The 19847-nt window shown below is 38.4% G+C and overlaps 1 protein-coding gene across 1 annotated transcript in view; it reads left to right on the plus strand.

Moving 5' to 3' along the window:
- LOC308655423 (CD48 antigen-like) overlaps nucleotides 1-19847 on the plus strand; it is a 203851-nt gene that overhangs the window by 50998 nt on the left and 133006 nt on the right. The gene's annotated exons all lie outside the window — the stretch shown is intronic.

The raw sequence follows: 19847 nt of genomic DNA on the forward strand, positions 1-19847 counted from the left end.
AATAACCTCTGGGCAAAATTGAAAGTAAAAAAACTTAGCCTTGCCTGAGCCAAGCCAGAGTAGTCTGGAAGAAGACCATAGACAGGAGGCCTCTGGGGAGATAGTAGGTCCTTCTCCCAGAGAGGAGAATCCAGAAGAAATTCATAGACACATAGAAAGTCCTTCTCTTCCACATGGCTTACAAGCTCAAATTCAAGATGGCAACAGGGAAGAATCTACGGAGGAATCGTAGTCTGAGGTAGACGAATCAGACAATGAAATCCAGGATTTACCAGGGAATTTCAATAGGCTGTGCTTAACAGCACCTGCCCCAGCCATTCGAATTCGGCCATTGTCTGTTAAAAGGACAAATTTTAACAGATACTCTGAGCTGGCAATGACTTTTCTTACTCCATTCCAGCAGGGAATTAGGAAGGCACAGGAAGCTGGGGAAGATACTAGCAAATTTCAGCTCTTCCCAGTTTTTGAACAGGTTAATGATCAAGACCAGCATGTTCGTGTCCACTTGATAATTCCTTTTAAAACTATTAAAGAGTTAAAAAACGCCTGTGAGGTCTACGGTCCAAATTCACCATTCATGCAGAACTTGCTTGAGATTATTTGCTCTCAACCACTCCCACCAAGTGACTGGATTTCCATCACCAGGGCTTGCTTGAGTGGGGGGGATTTCCTACTTTGGACATCATACTGGACAGACTTGTGTTCCAAGCAAGCAGAAAGGAATCAGAGGCAAGATCTCCAAACACCCATGGAGATTTTTTAGGAATGGGTGAATTTATTGATTTGGAAAGGCAGCCAAATTATGAATTTGCAGTTTATGATTAGATTACAGCCTGTGCAAAGCGTGCCTGGAGACAGATTGCCTCCAGGGACCAATCTAGCTTAGTTCTGACTAAAGTTAAACAAGGTCCTAATGAGCTTTATTCTGATTTTGTAGCATGGCTCTACCAAACTGCAAACCGTTCCGTTGGTGATCCGGGTGCTTGTGAGTTATTGTTAAGCAATTGGCATTTGAAAATGAAAATAAATATTGTCAGGATGTTCTCAGACCCCATAGAAAAAAGGGCACAGTTTCAGAATTTATTCGCTTGTGTTCTGATATCGATCCAGTGCATTTACAAACAATTACGCTCGTCGAGGCTTTAAAACAAACTCTGCAGCCCCAAAAATTAATAAGCAGACCCGCGGAAAATGTTTTCATTGTGGGAGGAGCCGCCATTACGCATGGAATTGTAATGCTCATAATTTTAAGCCCAGGGCTCCCTCTGCTGTTGGTAGTAGATATTACAGGGTTGAAGACCACGTGGTGGACCAAGATGGCGCTGATCAGCCCGCCTTCTTGCCCTCACTTCCGCCTGGTAGGAAGACCAAAAACTTCCAATAGACCCCTCCCCAGGCCGATAAAACAGGGGAACTAAAAGAAAGGTTGCACAATTTAACGTCATCACCGCCAATCATGGGGAGCCGCCATTTTTACCGGAGCAAATCTCACAGTTTCTTTACGACACTCAATGAAAATTGAATTAAATCCTGAATTAGGGCCACAACAAATCCCTACTGGGATTTTGGGGGGGCCACTCCCCAGAGAAAGTATAGGGTTAATTTGGGGATGTAACAACTTAAAAGGGGCCATTGAGGTAATACCTGGGTAATAGATTCTTATTTTGAAGGAGAATTAAATGTTACTGTAAAATCAAATTATGCCCTTTGGCTTACTCCAAAAAATACATTTGCTCAATTAATTTTATTACCCTGTAATTTGGATGGACACTCACAAGTAAATTCAGCTTCCAAACCTCCAGACAGAGTGTACTGGTCTCAATTAGGGCGGCAGGAGCGCACCCTACTAGAACTTAAAATTAATCATAAAAAGTTCAAAGGCTTGGTGGGCACAGGTGCCGATATTTCAGCCCTGTCTAGTTGATTCTGGCCTAAAAATTGGCCCTTACATATAGCACCAGCTAATCTAGAGTTAATTGAACAAATTTCACAGCCTACTCAAAGTGCAAATTATTTCCCTTGGGAGGATCCTGATGGGAACAGTGGAGTTTTTAAACCTTATGTGTGAGAGTCCTTACCAATAAACCTATGGGGAAGAGCTATATTAAGCAAAATAGAATTATTATTAGTAACTCCAAATTCTATGAGATCATTTGAGTAAATTAATCAAGGGCTTCTTCCTGGAGATAATGAGGGAACTTATCAAGGAGAATATCTGCTTACAAACCAGTCTCCTCAACAGAGATTAGTAAATACTCCAAACCAAAATTTTTACTTGGGGCCCTGAATGTCTCCCCCATCCAAAAGACAGCAGAAAAGATCACCTGGTTCACAGAAGAGCCTATATAGATTTCTCAGTGGCCCATCTCAGGGGAAAAACTTAACATAATTCATATGTTAGTTGAGGAACAACTTCAGGCTTGTCATATAGAATCAACGCTTAGTCCTTGGAACATCCCCATTTTTGTTATTTAGAAAAAGTCAGGTAATTGGAGGTTACTACAGGATTCAAGGGCCACAAACCATGCAATTCAGCCTATGGGATCATTACAGCCTGGACTCCCTGCCCCCACAGCAATTCCCCTAAACTATAGCTTAATGGTAATAGATCTCAAAGATTGTTTTTTCTCAATAAGGTTGCATCCTGAGGATTGTGAAAATTTTGCTTTCAATGTCCCAGCAATTAATTTTAAAGAACCTGTTAAAAGATATTGCTGGAAGGTCTTGCCTCAAGACCTCAAGGGCTGCGAAATAGTCCTACTTGATGTCAAAAATTTGTGGGTCAAGCAATAACTCCTATAAGAGATAATTTTCCTGATGCATATATTATTCATTTTATGGATGATATATTATTGGCTCATGCTAATCCAGAAGTACTTTCAGAAACTTTTACTCATTTAGAGGCTTCACTTACACCAATGGGTTTGTGCATTGCTCCTCAAAAGATACAAAATATGCCTCCCTTTCAATATTTAGGTCAGATAATTCAAGGATGTACAATCCATCCTCAAAATCTACAGATAAAAGTTAAGGAATTACATACCCTTAATGACTTTCAAAATTTTTTAGGAGATATTAACTGGCTGAGGCCATCCTTAAAACTGACTACTTCTGATTTAAATCCTTTATTTCAGATATTGCAAGGAGATCCTTCTCCAACCTCTCCATGTAAGCTGACAATAGAGGCTAGAACAGCTTTAAAAGGGGTTGAAAGTGCAATTAAAAATGCACAGCTTACTAGAATTAATCCTCAAAAACTAATATATTTATTAATATTTCCAGTGGTACATACCCCTATGGGAGCCATATGGCAAAGATTGGGAGTGATTGAGTGGATTCATTTAGCCCACTCTCCCCAAAAGACATTAATTCCTTTCCATGACTCTATTGCTCAATTAGTAATTAAAGATAGAATGAAAGTTTTACAATTAATTGGATCTAAACCTGATATTATAATTATTCCATTTTCTTTTTTTTTAGGTCCTCAGGGTGGAATTTTATTTTTTTTATTAGTCGTTCAAAACATTACAAAGCTCTTGACATATCATATTTCATACATTTGATTCAAGCAGATTATGAACTCCCATTTTTATCCCATATACATATTGCAGATTCACATCGGTTCCACATCCACTTTTTTACATACTGCCATACTAGTGTCTGTTGTATTCTGCTGCCCTTCCTATCCTCTACTATCCCCCTTCCCCCCCCTCCTCCCATCTTCTCTCTATACCCCATCTACTGTAATTCATTTCTCTCTCTTGTTTTTTTTTCCCCTTTCCCCTCACTTCTGCTTATATGTAATTTTGTATAACAATGAGGGTCTCCTTCCTTTGCCATGCAATTTCCCTTCTCTCTCTCTTTCCCTCCCCCCTCTCAACCCTGTTTAATGGTGATCTTCTTCTCACACACTTCCTCCCTATTCTGTTCTTAGTTGCTCTCCTTATATCAAAGATGACATTTGGCATTTGTTTTTTAGGTATTGGCTAGCTTCACTTAGCATAATCTGCTCTAGTGCCATCCATTTCCCTGCAAATTCCATGATTTTGTCATTTTTTAGTGCAGAGTAATACTCCATTGTGTATAAATGCCACATTTTTTTTCCATTCATCTATTGAAGGGCATCTAGGTTGGTTCCACAGTCTAGCTATTGTGAATTGTGCTGCTATGAACATCGATGTAGCAGTATCCCTATAGTACACTCTTTTAAGGTCTTAAGGGATAGTCCATGAAGGGGAATAGCTGGGTCAAATGGTGGTTCCATTCCCAGCTTTCCCAGGAATCTCCATACTGCTTTCTAAATTGGCCGCACCAATTTGCAGTCCCACCAGCAATGTACAATTATACCCTTTTCCCCACATCCTCACCAGCACTTGTTGTTGTTTGAATTTATAATGGTTGCCAATCTTACTGGAGTGAGATGGTATCTTAGGGTGGTTTTGATTTGCATTTCTCTGATTGCTAGAGATGGTGAGCATTTTTTCATGTACTTGTTGATTGATTGTATATCCTCCTCTGAGAAGTGTCTGTTCAGGTCCTTGGCCCATTTGTTGATTGAGTTATTTGTTATCTTATTGTTTAATTTTTTGTGTTCTTTGTATACTCTGGATATTAGGGCTCTATCTGAAGTGTGAGGAGTAAAAACTTGTTCCCAGGATGTAGGCTCCCTTTTTCATCCCGTATGTTAGTAATTTGAGTTCTCTCTCTTCTTCTCCTCATTAGCATTGCTAAGGGTCTGTCGATCTTATTTATTTTTTCAAAGAACCAACTTTTAGTTTTGTCAATTTTTTCAATAGTTTCTTTTGTTTCAATTTCGTTGATTTCCGCTCTGATTTTAATTACTTCTTGCCTTCTGCTACATTTGCTGTTGTTTTGCTCTTCCTTTTCTAGGGCTTTGAGTTGGAGTGTGAGCTCATTTATTTGTTGTTTTTTTCTTTTTTTGAGGAATGACCTCCAGGCAATGAATTTCCCTCTTAAAACTGCTTTCATTGTGTCCCATAGATTCCAAAATGTTGTGTCTGTATTTTCATTTATCTCTAAGATTTTTTTGATTTCCTCCTTTATGTCTTCTGTAACCCATTGATCATTCAGTAACATATTGTTCATTTTCCATGAGAAGTAGGATTTTTCCTTCCTTCTTTTATCATTGATTTCCAGTTTCATTCCATTATGATCAGATAAAATGCATGGTATTATCTCCACCCATTTATATTTACTGAGGGTTGCCCTATGGCATAATATATGGTCTATTTTTGAGAAGAATCCATGTGCTACTGAGAAAAAAGTATATCCACTTGATGATGGTTGATATATTCTATATAAGTCAGTTAAGACTAGGTTATTGATTGTGATATTGAGTTCTATAGTTTCTTTATTCAACTTTTGTTTGGAGGATCTGTCCAATGGTGAGAGAGGTGTGTTGAAATCACCCATAATTATTGTGTTGTGGTCTATTTGATTCTTGAACTTGAGGAGAATTTGTTTTATGAATGTCGCAGCACCCTTATTTGGTGCATAAATATTGATAATTGTTATGTCTTGTTGGTGAATGGTTCCTTTTAACAGTATATAATGTCCTTCCTTATCCCTTTTGATTAATTCAGTCTTGAAGTCGATTTTATTCAATATGAGTACAGCCACCCCTGCTTGCTTACGAGGACCGTGTGCATGGTATATTTTTCCCAACCTTTCACCTTCAGCCTGTGTATGTCTTTTCCAATCAGATGTGTCTCCTGGAGGCAGCATATTGTTGGATTTGTTTTTTTAATCCATGTTACCATCCTATGTCACTTTAGTGGTGAGTTTAAGCCATTAACGTTTAGAGTTACTATTGATATATGGTTTGTACTTCCAGCCATGTTTGATTATTTGTCTTTTTTTTTTAATTTGGTTTGTTTCTCCATGATTAGCTTTCCCCCCACCCTCTGGCTTTACTGAGGTACTTCCCACTGTTGGTTTTGGTTATTGTTTTTCATTTCTTCCTCGTGTAGTGTTTTGCTCAAGATGCTTTGCAATGCTGGTTTTCTGGCTGCAGATTCTTTTAACTTTTGTTTATCATGAAAGATTTTTATTTCGTTGTCATACCTGAAGCTTAATTTTGCTGGATACAAAATTCTTGGTTGGCATCCATTGTCTTTCAGTGTTTGAAATAGGTTGTTCCAGGATCTTCTTGCTTTCAGCATCTCTGATGAAAAATCCATTGTTAACCTTATTGGTTTACCCCTGAATGTAATCTGCCTCCTTTCTCTTGTAGCTTTTAATATTTTCTCTTTGTTCTGTATATTGGATATCTTCATAACAATGTGTCTTGGCATTGGTCTACTGTGATTTTGTGTACTCAGTGTCCTGTATGCATCTACAATTTGTACATCCATTTCCTTTTTTATTTCTGGAAAGTTTTCTGTAATTATTTCATTCAGCAGGTTGCGCATTCCCTTGGTTTGAACCTCTATACCTTCCTCTATCCTGATGACTCTTAAGTTTGGTTTTTTTATGTTATCCCATATCTCTTGGATGTTTTTCTCATGATTTTTTACCAGCCTTTTTGAGTTGGCTAGACTCTTTTCAAGTTGATATATTTTGTCTTCATTATGTGACATTCTGGCTTCTACTTGCTCCACTCTGTTAGTGATACTCTCATTTGAGTTTTTAATTTGGTTTATACTTTCCTTCATTTCTAGAATTATTGTTTGATTTTTTTATTATCTCTATCTCCTGATAAAGACGCTTATTTGCTTTTTTATCTGTTTATGTAATTCATTTTCAATGTGCTCTTTCATTGTTTGAATTTGCTGTCTCATATCCTCTTTAAGATTCCATTCCATCTGTCTAAGGTATTCCTTGAGTTCTTTATTTGACCATTTTTCTGATGCCTCTAGGTCCTCCTGAGTATTTAGGCTGTCCTGCATTGTTTGTACTCCTTTTCTTCCTTGCTTTTTCATGCTGCTCATGTTACTTCTTGTTCTGTTTGACTGCTGAGTTACTGTTTACTACTATAAATTTATTTGATGCTTGGGAGGAAAGGTATTAGAAGGGAAGGGAATAAGTCACTAAAGAGAATGAGAGTAAACAGGTAGAATTCAAGGAAGGGGGAATAAGGAAATTGAAAAGAAATGAAAAGACAAAAGAAAAAAATAGAAAAGAAAAAAATTTTAAAATTAATTATTTTTTTAAATAAAAAAATTTAAATAAATTTTTAAAATTTTTAAAAATTAAAAAAATAAAAATAAAAAAACAAATAATTTTTAAAAATTTAATAAATGCAGTCTTAGAGTTTGATTAACTTCTCTTCCAATAGGTGGAGCTGTGCTGACTAGGCCAAGCTTTTCCTCTCAATACGCGGGAACCAATCACTGTGCAGCAGCTCCTCCTCCCAGACTGGGCGGGTCTCCAATCCTGAGTGCCTAGGGCCTTTTCTTGTGTCTAGTCAATTCCCCACTTTTCCTCCAGCCAGGCCCCGCTCACTGATGACACTCACCACAATACTGACTACACGCCAGGTCTGCTGCTCCCAGGAGCCCTATTTTCTTGAATGACTGGGCACACTCTCCCTGCTTGCCCTTCCCTCAGACCCTAAGGTTGTGGAACTTGGGGCTTAGAACCCTCAGCGTATTTTGCTTGCCCTCCTGTAGCCACACCCCCGTAGCTGGTGCAAGAGACCTCAGTTGTCAGCACTGGTGGGAGCAGTAGCCGGGGGTTCCGCACCAGGGGTCCCGTGCCACACCTGATTCCCTCTGTCTGACTATTGCGCTCATGGGAGAGCTGGGAGGGGCCCTTATGGGAGAGCTGGGATGGGCCTTTAAAGTTTCCCCGCTGTGTGGAGAGGGATGGCTAGGGGGTTACACACCTGTCGCTGCCGGTTTCAATGAAATTATCTCCTCCACTGCATTCTGGTGACGTCAATTCTCTGCCATGGTGGTATCCCATGCAAATGGTGACAGTTCATTCCCTTTGCCAGGTGACCAATGCAATGGGTGGGTCCTGACTGGCTCTCCCAAGCCCAGTCTCAATCCTGTGGCCACTGCCTATGAATGCTCGGTTGGTATTAACCTCCGCAGGTTCAGAAGGTCCAACCAGTTGTTTCAGCAGGATCATTTAGTGCTGAGTCACAGCAGTTTGTTTGCAAGACGCAGGTGAACAGGAGCTTGAATTCTCCATTTTCTGTTCAACAAAATAATTGGCTTTTTCAAGCTTCTAGTTTATGGCAAATAGCTTTTTCTGATTTTCCTTGTCAGAAAGTCATTAACCTTCTGATAAAATTATTCAATTTGCATCAATAACACCATTTATTTTTCCAAAGATTGTATGTGCCCAGCCCATAGATGGAGCCCTATTGGTGTTCACTGATGGTTCAAGCTCAGGTAAAGCAGGTTTTTATAGCCAAGTTCACACAGAGATAATACAAACCTCATATACTTCTGCCCAAAGAGCAGAGCTACAAGCTCTCATTTGTGCCTTAAATAACTTTACAAATGAGCCTATTAATATTTATTCTGACAGCTTATATGCAGTCGGGGTTACCAAATATATTGAAACTTCAGTTATTGGGTATATCTCACCACAAGAGCTATTTAAGTTATTTTGAAATGTGAAATGCAAAAATACCCATGTTTCATAGGACACATATGAGCTCACACTAATCTTCCAGGACCTTTAACTCCAGGTAATGACAAGATTGATAAACTAGTAGCTGTTTGTCAACAGATGTCTCCATTTGATTGTGCACAAGCTTCACATTTCTTTCATCATCAGAATGCTTCAAGCTTATGTAAAAAATTTAATATTACCAGAGAAAAAGCTCATCAAATTGTAAGTCACTACCCTAAGTGTGTTATTCACACTCCATCTCTGCCATCAGGGGTAAGTCCCCATGGATTAAAACCAAATCATATATGGCAAATGGATGTAACTCATATTCTTCAATTTGGTAAACAATATTATGTACATGTGATAGTTGGTACACATTCCAGACTTATTTTTGCCACAGCACATACAAAAAAAAAAATACTCAGCATGTAATTTCTCATTGCCTAGAAGCCTTTGCTTTATTAGATTTAATTTTACAGATTAAAACAGATAATACACCAGCTTATGTAAGCTCTTCTTTTCAACAATTTTGCCAAGAGTTTCAAATTGATCATAAAACAGGAATTCCTTATAACCCCCAAAGCCAAGCCATTGTGGAATGAGCTCATTTATCTATTAAGCTGCAATTATAAAAATTAAAAGGGGGGAATAGGTTTATGACTCCCCAAAATAGCCTCAACCATGCCTTGTTTGTTTTAAATTTTTTAAATTGAGACACAGAAGGTCACATTGCAGCTGAGAGACCTATGTCTTCCACAACAACAGGCCCTTTAGGCAGAGTTTTGTGGAAAGATTTACAGACTGGTCAATGGAAAGTCCAAGATCCAGTGATTATGTAGGGCAGAGGTCATGCTTGTATATTTCCAGAAGGTACTTTCCATCCTATCTGGATGCCTGAATGCACAATCAGACAAGAAAGAGATAGAATTGAGATTCAAGTGACTGAAAATCAACCCTGAGAAGCCTCCACTCCGAAGGAAGAGATATTGAAGAAGAATGAAGAGGAACCAACATGACCCAGCTGAAAAGCTGATCTCAAGGGAAGACATGAAGAAGCTGACAACACAAGCTTCATGAATAATTTGACTCCTAGAAAGAAATAAGATTCCATTTATGATGGTAGCTACAGTAATTGTCCTACTGGGCTGTCAGGTAAAAGGGAGTTGAGCAGACACTTACTGGATGTATTTCCCAGATCGACCCCTGGTACACCCAGCTGTGTGGACTGGAGAATCTATTCCAGTGTTTACTAATGACTCATTCATGATGGGATGATTTACAGATACTCATATTACTCCCAATCATGTGACTAGATTTAATTATTCTGGCTACAGTGCCCAATTACCTTTGTGTTGGTCCCATGATAAACATGCTGGCTGTCTGAGAGTATCATTTGAGGAAAAGACAGGGGTTGGGAGACCTAGACTGACTAATCATACTATTTATAGAGACTTAAAACTGTATACTAGATCAGTGATCAAAATGGGACTTTCCCATAAAAAATGAGTCAATTTTGCAAAACCTCCACAAATACCTCATTGTCCAAATAGTTCTACAATTGAGATTGGCACGTTTCCTAGATGGATAGATTGTGTAAATACTTTTCCTGTACAATATAAGGTGTCTAAAGATAGTGGGTATATTTTCAACTGGTCTCCAAAAATTGATAAAAGACAATTACGAAAAAATTCTGCTATGACACCTGTAGGATTTGTTAGTAATGTTTTGACTTACAGTGATGGTGGTATTCAAAAAGATGTTTGGCACTTAATTGCTGCCTCAGAATTCTTACATTTTGCAGACAAGCCTTTACCAAAATTTGTTGGCAAGAGCTGTAAGGAGGGATCTTGCTATGACTTACCAGCCTGTGTCCAATCTCCTTACATTTTCATTGGAAATATAAAAGTTAAATGGATAGATGACAGATATGTTGTAACATGTAACAAATGTAACCTAACCAATTGTGTTACTAGATATAATAGAGGAAAAGGAGTGCTGATACTTCATCAGTCCTCTTTTGTTTTATTTTCTGCTAATATTTCAGAGCCATGGTACACTGATGCTGGTTTTCAAGTCTTACTGCAAATTCATACCCAGCTAGCGAGACCTAGACATGCCATTGGAATTATAATTGTGTGAGTTTTGTCTTTGGTTTCTTTCATTTCATCCACTGTCACAGCCTCGATAACTTTATCTCAAAATATTCAACATGCAAAATTTCTTAATAATTTAGCCCAAAATAATTTCAAGGCTCTGTGTAATCAAGTAAATATTGATGAAAGGATTGAGACTAAGTTAAACACCTTAGAGGTGACTGTTATAAATATAGGTAATGAACTTTTGGCTTTAAAGTTTAAGGAAAGGCTTAAATGCCACACAAGTTATACATGTGTGTGTTACAGCTGCCAAGTACAATGCTTCTCTCTGGGATTGGGAGAAGGTTAAGAACCATTTGATGGGTATTTGACAAAACAATAATAATAGCTTGGATCTTTTGGAACTCCATCTTATCCATGATATTCAAAATAATAGAGCTGATTGTTCAGATCCTTCTTCTATGGCTAATCAAATATTGAAGGAATTAAATGTATTTAACCCTGGAAATATTCTTAAACACTCAGCCTGGTACATTATTGGATTGTTTTCTTTGCTGTTAATTCTTTTTTGTGTTGTAATTATAGGATGGCATGTCTTCAGAGTGAGAGTGCAGAGACTCGAGAGAGTAAATCATTGCCTGCTTTTTAAAAGAAAAAAGGGAGGAATATGTGGGAGGCCATCCTCGCACGTGATTTGAGTTACCTCCCTGGCTGGGTGAGGGGCGCTTGGACACAGCTGTGTTAGGGCTTTCCCCACCCTTCTCCAGGTCTGAGGGTTTGTCTGTGCAGAGGCGTGTCTGGCCACTGCCCCAAAGACCCAATCATCGCCCTTTTAAAAGACCTTGGGATGCTGCCCCCTTTAACCTTCATTGGATGGGATTTTCCACAGAAGTTTTTGTTCCCCAATAAAAGCCCACTCCCTGGTGTGTTCTCTCTCTCTCTCTCTCTCTCTCTCTCTCTCTCTCTCTCTCTCTCTCACTAGTCTCTTCTGTAAACCTTTCTACCACTTTAGGTTGTTGGAGGCGGGACCTAGGAGAAGCCATCCTGGAGCTGGTTTTAAAGGTAATGAGAGTCTTGTCTCTTTAATTTAAAACTCCTTAGCTATTACTCATGAATTGAACCTTCTTTCATGAAGCCAGTGCTGGTCACGTGGCAGATGTCCTTACAAAGGACATTGAAGAACATATGGTTTTAGGAGTGAATGCTAACAAATTGCCAAACAAAATAAAATTCTGATGTTGTGTACATTATTCCAGAATTAAGGGGGAAAAACACAATACTCCTTGGTTCATTTAGAAAGGATGGTTTAACTTCAGTACTCACATTAGACACAGAAAATGCCAGAAACAAGACAAAACAGGACAAAACACATGAGTGAATGCCAGTTATAAACAGAGAAGTTAAAATCCCTACATAAAATATTAGCAAATATAATCTCACGATACATCATGATCAAGTTGTGTTTAATACAGGAATAGAAAGACATTATACTTAGAAAATTTATGAATGTCATTTACTCCATTTTTTCAGTACTAGGGATGGAAGCTAGGGCCTCACACATGCAAGCATCAATCACTGAGCTTTATCCACAGCCCCCAGGCACAGCAACAAGTGCCCTACATGCGTTCATTTACTCCTTGTCATGACCCTATAAAGTCTCGTGGATCAGTTGTGTCAACAAAATTATCCAGGGCACGGATAGGCACACTTTTCTGTAAAGGGTCAAATTATATTTTAGGTTTTTGATGTCACAGCTACAAACCTTTATCTTCTAGAACACAAAAACTGCCAAATACAATTTGTAATAGAATAAATGCATCTGTGTTCTAATACAACTTTATTTACAAAAGCAGGCATTGGGCTGAATTTGACCTGTGGCTGCAATTTGCCAACCACAGATATAAAATAGTTCATTTCTTGACTTCTTCCCCAAATTCACAGAACATGTGCCTGAAGAAGATGGTTATTTTATTTTATTTGGCCACTGCTGAGGATCAAACATGAGTTACACATGATGATACTTAAAAACAGTTTATTTTATGTTGGCAAGGATGTGGGGAAAAAGATAACACTGATTAATGGCTGTTGAGATTGCAAAATGGTACAACCACTTTGGAAAGCAGTACAGAGATACCTTGGAAAATTTGGAATGGAACCACCATTTGACTTGGCTATCCCACTCCTCAGTCTACACCCAAAACACTTAAAAGCAGCACCCTACAGTGATGCAGCCACCTCAATGTTTATAGCAGCTCAATTCACAATAGCTAAACTGTGGAGGCAGTCTAGATGCCCTCAATAGATAAATGGATAAAGAAACTGTGGTATATATACACAATGGAATACTACTCAGCCTTTGAAAGAATGAAATTATGGCATTTATGGGTAAATGAATGGAAATGGAGAATACCATGCTAAGCGAAGTAAGACAATCCCAAAAAAACAAAGGCAAAATGATTTTTCTGAAAAGTGGATGCTGATAATGGGCAGGGGACAAGGGAAGCAGGGAGGAACTTTGGATTGAGCAGAGGGGAGAAAGGGGAGGGAGGTGTGGGGGGAAAGGATGGTAGAATGGTATGGACATTATTACCCCTATGTATGGGTATGATTGCATGAATGGTATAACTCTACATCACATACAACCAGAGAAATGAAAAGCTGTGCCCCATTTGTGTAAAAAAAATTAAGTTTATTTTAAAGCAGCTTACTTCATGAAGAGATAATAGTTTAAATATAAAGCAAAATGAAATATGTACTACAACGTGTTCTGAGACACACAGGAGTGTTTTGAAAGCTGACACTCTTAGGTATTTAAAATACTCATGCAGCAATTGGTTTATATGATTTTTTTATTATATGCCCTTTTCAATGGATGAAAGAATGAATCAAGGTTGAATTTTTTTTAAACTTAAGAAAAATTAGGTGTCTGACAGTATCCTTTAAATATTGCTTCAATCTCTTTGGTTAAAGGAGTACTTTATTTTAAAATTTTTAATTGACACATTGTAATTACGTATATTAATGGGATTTGTTGTGACATATTCATACTTGCACATAACATAATTTGACCCATTTCCTTCCCAGTACCTCCCTTTCCCTTCCCCCTTCCCTTGCCCTTACCCCCTTCTTCTATCCTACTGGTTTCCCTTCTTGAAATGAGCTCTAAGGGAATACTTTCTGAACACTCACTGGTGCTGCTCAAGACACAAGGTGGATGCCCAAGAGAGCAGGACACGAACTCTGCTCTTGGGTGGAGAGTGGACCACACACAAATAACTCCAGCACAAGGCAGAGAGAAACAACATCCAAAAGGGAATTAGAAAAACATCAATATTGAGACTTGATAATGGAAAAGTTCATTTCAAGATGAAAAGGATCAGGAAAATCTTGATTTAGGACATGGTGTTCTGAAATCCCAGAGGAAAGGGAGAAAGAGAGCCAATCGATGAGTTAAAAGTGTTTGCCTAGAAACACCAGAGGAAAGATGACTCCGATTCACAGAGGCCTCTCTCACACTGAGACGGGTTCACAGGCAGTGAGGAATGGGGGAGTTGTTGGAAGGTCTGATTGGAGCAGTGGTGGAGTCTACCACGCGGCCTGCGCAGTGGTTTCATTAATGAGGTTCTGGCATTCAGTTAGTTAGAAGAGATCAAAATAAAACACACAGACAGTACCTTATTTTAATGCTAGGTCCGAGACGGCTCGGTCTCCCTGTTTCCCTGCCTCCAGCCGCTCAGCAGGGCAGCGAGGATTACTCTGGGCTAGCAGGAGAGAGAGAGAGAGCGAACACGCCGGGGATCAGCCTTTTATTTGGGGGAAACAAGAGATTCAGGGGAGAATTCCATCCAATGAAGGTTGAGGGGGGGCTGTACTCCAAGGTCAGGGTCAGTGATTGGGTCTCCAGGGTCAGTGGTTACGCACACCCCCACACGGATGGGCTCTCTCATCAGGAAAGGGTCGGGATAACTCCGACACAGCCAGAGTGCCTCAGGCCCTTAACGGGAGTCACCCAATCACGTGTCAGAATGGCTCCCCACATATTCCCCCTTTTTATTCTTAACAATGAGGCGGCGGTTCACTCTCTGGAGTCCCCGGATTCTTGATTGGAGGACTCGCCATCCTATAGTTACAATACAAAAGAGAATTAACAGCAAAGAGAATAATCTAATAATGTACCAAGCGGAGTGTTTAAGAATATTTCCAGGGTTGAATCCATTTAACTCCTTCAATATTTGGTTAGCCAAAGAAGAAGGATCTGAAAAATCAGCTCTATTATTTTGAATGTCTTGGATATGGTGATGAAGTTCCAGAATATCCAAGCTATTATTACTATTTTGCCAAATACCTAATAAATGGGTTTTAACTTTTTCCTAATCCCAGAGAGAAGCATTGTACTTGGCAGCTGTAACACATACATACTTATAATTAGCATGGCATTTAAGCTTTTCCTTAAATTTTAAGGCTGAAAGTTCATTACCAATGTTAATAACAGTTGCCTCTAAGGCGTTTAATTTAGTCTCAATCCTTTCATCAATATTTACTTGATTACGTAGAGCCTTGGAAGTATTTTGAGCTAAATTATTAAGAAATTTTGTATGCTGAATATTCTGAGACAATGTCAGAGATGCAGAGACGGTTGAGGCAATAAATGAGACCAGTGCTAAGACACCAACAATTATGACTTCAATAGCACGTTTAGGTCTTGTTAGCTGGGCATGAATTTGCTGCAAAACTTGTAAACCAGCATCAGCATATCATGGCTCTGAAATATTAGCAGGTAATAAAATAAAAGAGGGCTGATGAAGTATCAGCACTCCTTTTCTTCCATTATACCTAGAAATACAATTGGTTAGGTTGCACTTATTACAAGTAACAAAATATCTATCATCTATCCATCTAACTTTTACATTTCCAATAATTAAAACATAAGGAGATTGGACACAGGCTCTTAAGCCATAGCAAGATCCCTCTTTACAGTTCTTGCCGACAAATTTTGGTAAAGGTTTATCTGTAAAATGTAAATATTTTGAGGCAGTAATTAAACGCCAAATATCTCTTTGAATGCCTCCTTCACTATAAGTCAAAATATTACTAACAAATCCTGCAGGTGTCATAGCAGAATTTCTTCGTAATTGTCTCTTATCAATTTTTGGAGACCAGTCTAAAATATACCCACTAGCTTTAGACACCTTATGTTGTACAGGAAAGGTATTTACACAATCCATCCATTTAGGAAAGGTGCCAATTTCAATTATAGAACTATTTGGACAGTGGGGTACTGGTGGAGGTTTTGCAGAAATGACTGGCTTGTTATGGGAAAGTCCCATCTTAATTACTGATCTAGTATTAGGTTTTAAGTCTCCATAAATAGAATTATTTGTCAGTCTAGGTTTACCAATTGCTGTCTTTTCTTCAAATGATACTTTTAGACAGTCAGCATGTTTATCATGTGACCAACATAAAGGTAATTGGGCATTGTAGCCAGAATAATTAAATCTAGTCACATGATTGGGAGTAATATGAGCATCTGTAAATCCTCCCATCATGAATGAGTCATTAGTAAATACTGGAATAGATTCTCTAGTCCATATAGCTGGGTGTACCAGGGGTGGATCTGGGAAATATGTCCAATAAGTGTCTACTTGATTCCCTTTTACCTGACAGCCCAGTAGGGCAATTACTGTCGCTACCATCAAGACTGGGGTCCTGTTCTTTCCTAGGCGTTGAAGTATTTGGGAAGCCTGGGTTGTCAATTTTTTCACATCTTTCCATGAAATCAGCTTCTCGGCTGGTTCAATCCGGTCTTTCTTCATCTTTTTCCGATATCTCCTCCTTCTGGGTTGTGGCTCCTCTGTGTTTATCCTCAGTCGCTTGAGTTTGGGTTCTATTTCCTCCATGTCTGATAGCACGTTCAGGCACCCAGATAGGACGAAAAGCACCTTCTGGAAAAATACAAGCATGCCTTCGGCTTCATGATATTACCGGATTTGGGCCCTTTCATTGACCAGTCTGTAAATCTTTCCACAGAACTCTGCCTAAAGGGCCTGTCACCGAGGGAGACATTTGTCTCTCAGCAGCAGTGTGACCTTCTGTGTCACAGTTTAAAAAATTTAAAACAAATAAGGCATGATTAAGGCTATTTTGGGGAGTCATTATCTTATTCCCCCTTTTTAATTTTTGTAATTGAAGTTTAATAGATAAATGAGCTCGTTTTATAATGGTTTGACCTTGGGGGTTATAAGGAATTCCTGTTTTATGATTAATTTGAAACTCTTGGCAAAATTGTTGAAAAGCAGAGCTTACATAAGCTGGAGCATTATCTGTTTTAATCTGCATAGGACACCCTAAAACAGAAAAAGCTGCTAAGCAATGAGAAATTACATGTTGAGTATTTTCCTTAGTACGTGCTGTGGCAAAAATAAATCTAGAATAAGTGTCCACTATGACATGCACATAACATTGCTTACCAAATTGAGGAATATGAGTTACATCCATTTGTCATATTTGATTTGGTTTTAAACCATGGGGATTTACCCCTGATGGCAGAGATGGAGTGTGAATAACACACTTAGGACATTGGCTTACAATCTGACGAGCTTGTTCTCTGGTAATACTAAATTTTTTACGTAAGCTAGAAGCATTTTGATGATGCAAGGAATGGGAAGCTAGGGCACAGTCATATGAAGACATCTGTTGACAAAAAGCTACTAATTTATCAATATTATCATTACCTGCAACCAAAGGTCCAGGGAGGCTAGAATGTGCTCGGATATGTCCAATAAAATATGGGTACTTCCTCATTAGCACTGTCTTTTGTAAATTATGAAATAATTCAAATAACTCCTGTGATGAAGTAAACCCAATAACTGAGGTTTCAATATTTTTGGTAACTCTGACTGCATATAAGCTGTCAGAATAGATATTAATAGGCTTATTTGAAAAATAATCTAAGGCCAAAATCAGGGCTTGAAGTTCTGCCCTTTGAGCTGAAGTATAAGAAGTTTGTATTACCTCTGTATGAACATGGCTGAAGAAATCTGCCTTACCAGAGCTGGAACCATCTGTGAACACCGATAAAGCTCCCTCTATTGGATGGGAAAGTACAATCTTTGGAAAAATAAGTGATGTTAATGATGCAAATTGTACAATCTTATCACGAGGATAATGGCTATCTATTTGGCCAGGGAAATCTGCAAAAGCTATCTGCCATGAACTAGAAGTTTGAAAAAGCCAATTAGTCTGTTGAACAGAAAATGGAATAATTATGATATCAGGCTCAGATCCAATTAATTGTAAAATCCTAGTTCTACCCTTAATCATTAATTGAGCTGTAGAATCATGAAAAAGTGTTAATGTCTTTTGAGGGGAATGAGATAAGTAAATCTATTCAATAACTCCTAATTTTTGCCATATGGCTCCTGTTGGGGTATGTTTAGTTGGAAATATTAATAAATATATTATTTCTTTAGGATCTATTCTAGTAAGCTGTGCATTTTTAATTGCAATTTCCACTTTCCTTAAGGCTGCTTTGGCCTCCAAAGTTAGTTGACGTGGAGAGGTTGGAGAAGGATTTCCTTGTAATATCTGAAATAAAGGACTTAACTCAGAAGTAGTTAACTTTAAGGATGGTCTTAGCTAGTTAATATCTCCTAATAGTTTTTGAAAATCATTAAGGGTACGTAACTCTTTAACTCTTATCTGAAGATTTTGAGGACGGATTGTACTCCCTTGAATTATCTGACCTAGATATTGAAAAGGAGATACCTTTTGAATTTTTTGAGGAGCTATACTTAAACCCAATGTTGTAAGTGAGGTCTCTAACTGAGTAAAAATTTCTGAAAGTACTTCTGAATTAGCATGGGCCAATAATATATCATCCATAAAATGAATAATGTATGCATCAGGGAAGCTATTTCTAATGGGATCTATTGCCTGATCAACATATTTTTGACACAGGGTAGGGCTATTATGCATTCCCTGAGGGAGGACTTTCCAGCAGTATCTTTTAATAGGTTCCTTAAAATTAACTGCTGGGACAGTGAAAGCAAATTTTTCACAATCTTCAGGATGTAACCTTATAGAGAAAAAACAGTCTTTTAAATCTATTACCATTAAGCTATAATCTAAAGGAATGGCTGTGGGGGAGGGAAGTCCTGGCTGTAATGATCCCATAGGCCGAATTGCCTGATTTATCGCCCTTAAATCCTGTAGTAATCTCCAATTTCCTGACTTTTTCTTAATAACAAAAATAGGTGTATTCCAAGGGCTAAGTGTTGGTTCAATATGACCAGCTTGAAGTTGTTCCTCAACTAATCTATGAATTATTTTAAGTTTTTCCCCTGAGATGGGCCACTGAGAAATCCAAATAGGCTCTTCTGTGAGCCATGTAATTTTTTCAGCTGTTTTAAGGATCGGGGAAGTACTTAGTGCCCCTAATAAAAATTTTGTCCTGAAGTATTTACTAATCCTTGTCGTGGAGACTGGCTTGTAAACAGATATTCTTTCTGAAAGTTTTTTCTATCATCTCCAGGAAAATACCTCTGATTAATTTCTTCAACTGACCTTATAGAATTTGGGGTGACTAGTAGCAGTCCCATTTTGGCTAGTATATCTCTTCCCCATAGATTAGCTGGTAAAGACTCTAACACATAAGGCTTAAATATTTCATTGTTCCCATCAGAATCTTTCCAACGGAGATAGTTGGCATTTTGAGCAGGCTGTGAAATTTTTCTTATTCCTTCTAGATTAGCTGAGGCTGTATGTAGAGGCCATGTCCTGGGCCAAAATCGGCTGGACAATATTGAATTATTAGCCCCTGTGTCAATTATTCCTAGGAAATTTTTATTATTAATTCTAAGTTTTAATAAAGGGCGTTCTTGTCGCACTAACTGGGACCAATATATTCTGTCCGGCGGTTTAGAAACTGAATCTGCCGGCAGGTGCCTTTCTGAGACACAAGGCAATAATATTAATTGAGCAAAAATATCCTTTGGGGTGAGTCTTAGGGCATAATTGGATCTTATAGTAACATATAATTGCCCTTTAAATTCTGAATTTATCACATCAGGTATTACTTCAATAGCTCCCTTTAAATTATTACGCCCCAAAATTAAACCTACAGTATTTTCAGGAAGCGGCCCGAAAATCCCAGTAGGGATTTGTGTT

The sequence above is a fragment of the Spermophilus citellus genome (assembly GCF_964194105.1).
Source record: "Spermophilus citellus genome assembly, chromosome: 9".
Classification (NCBI taxonomy): Eukaryota; Metazoa; Chordata; class Mammalia; order Rodentia; family Sciuridae; genus Spermophilus; species Spermophilus citellus.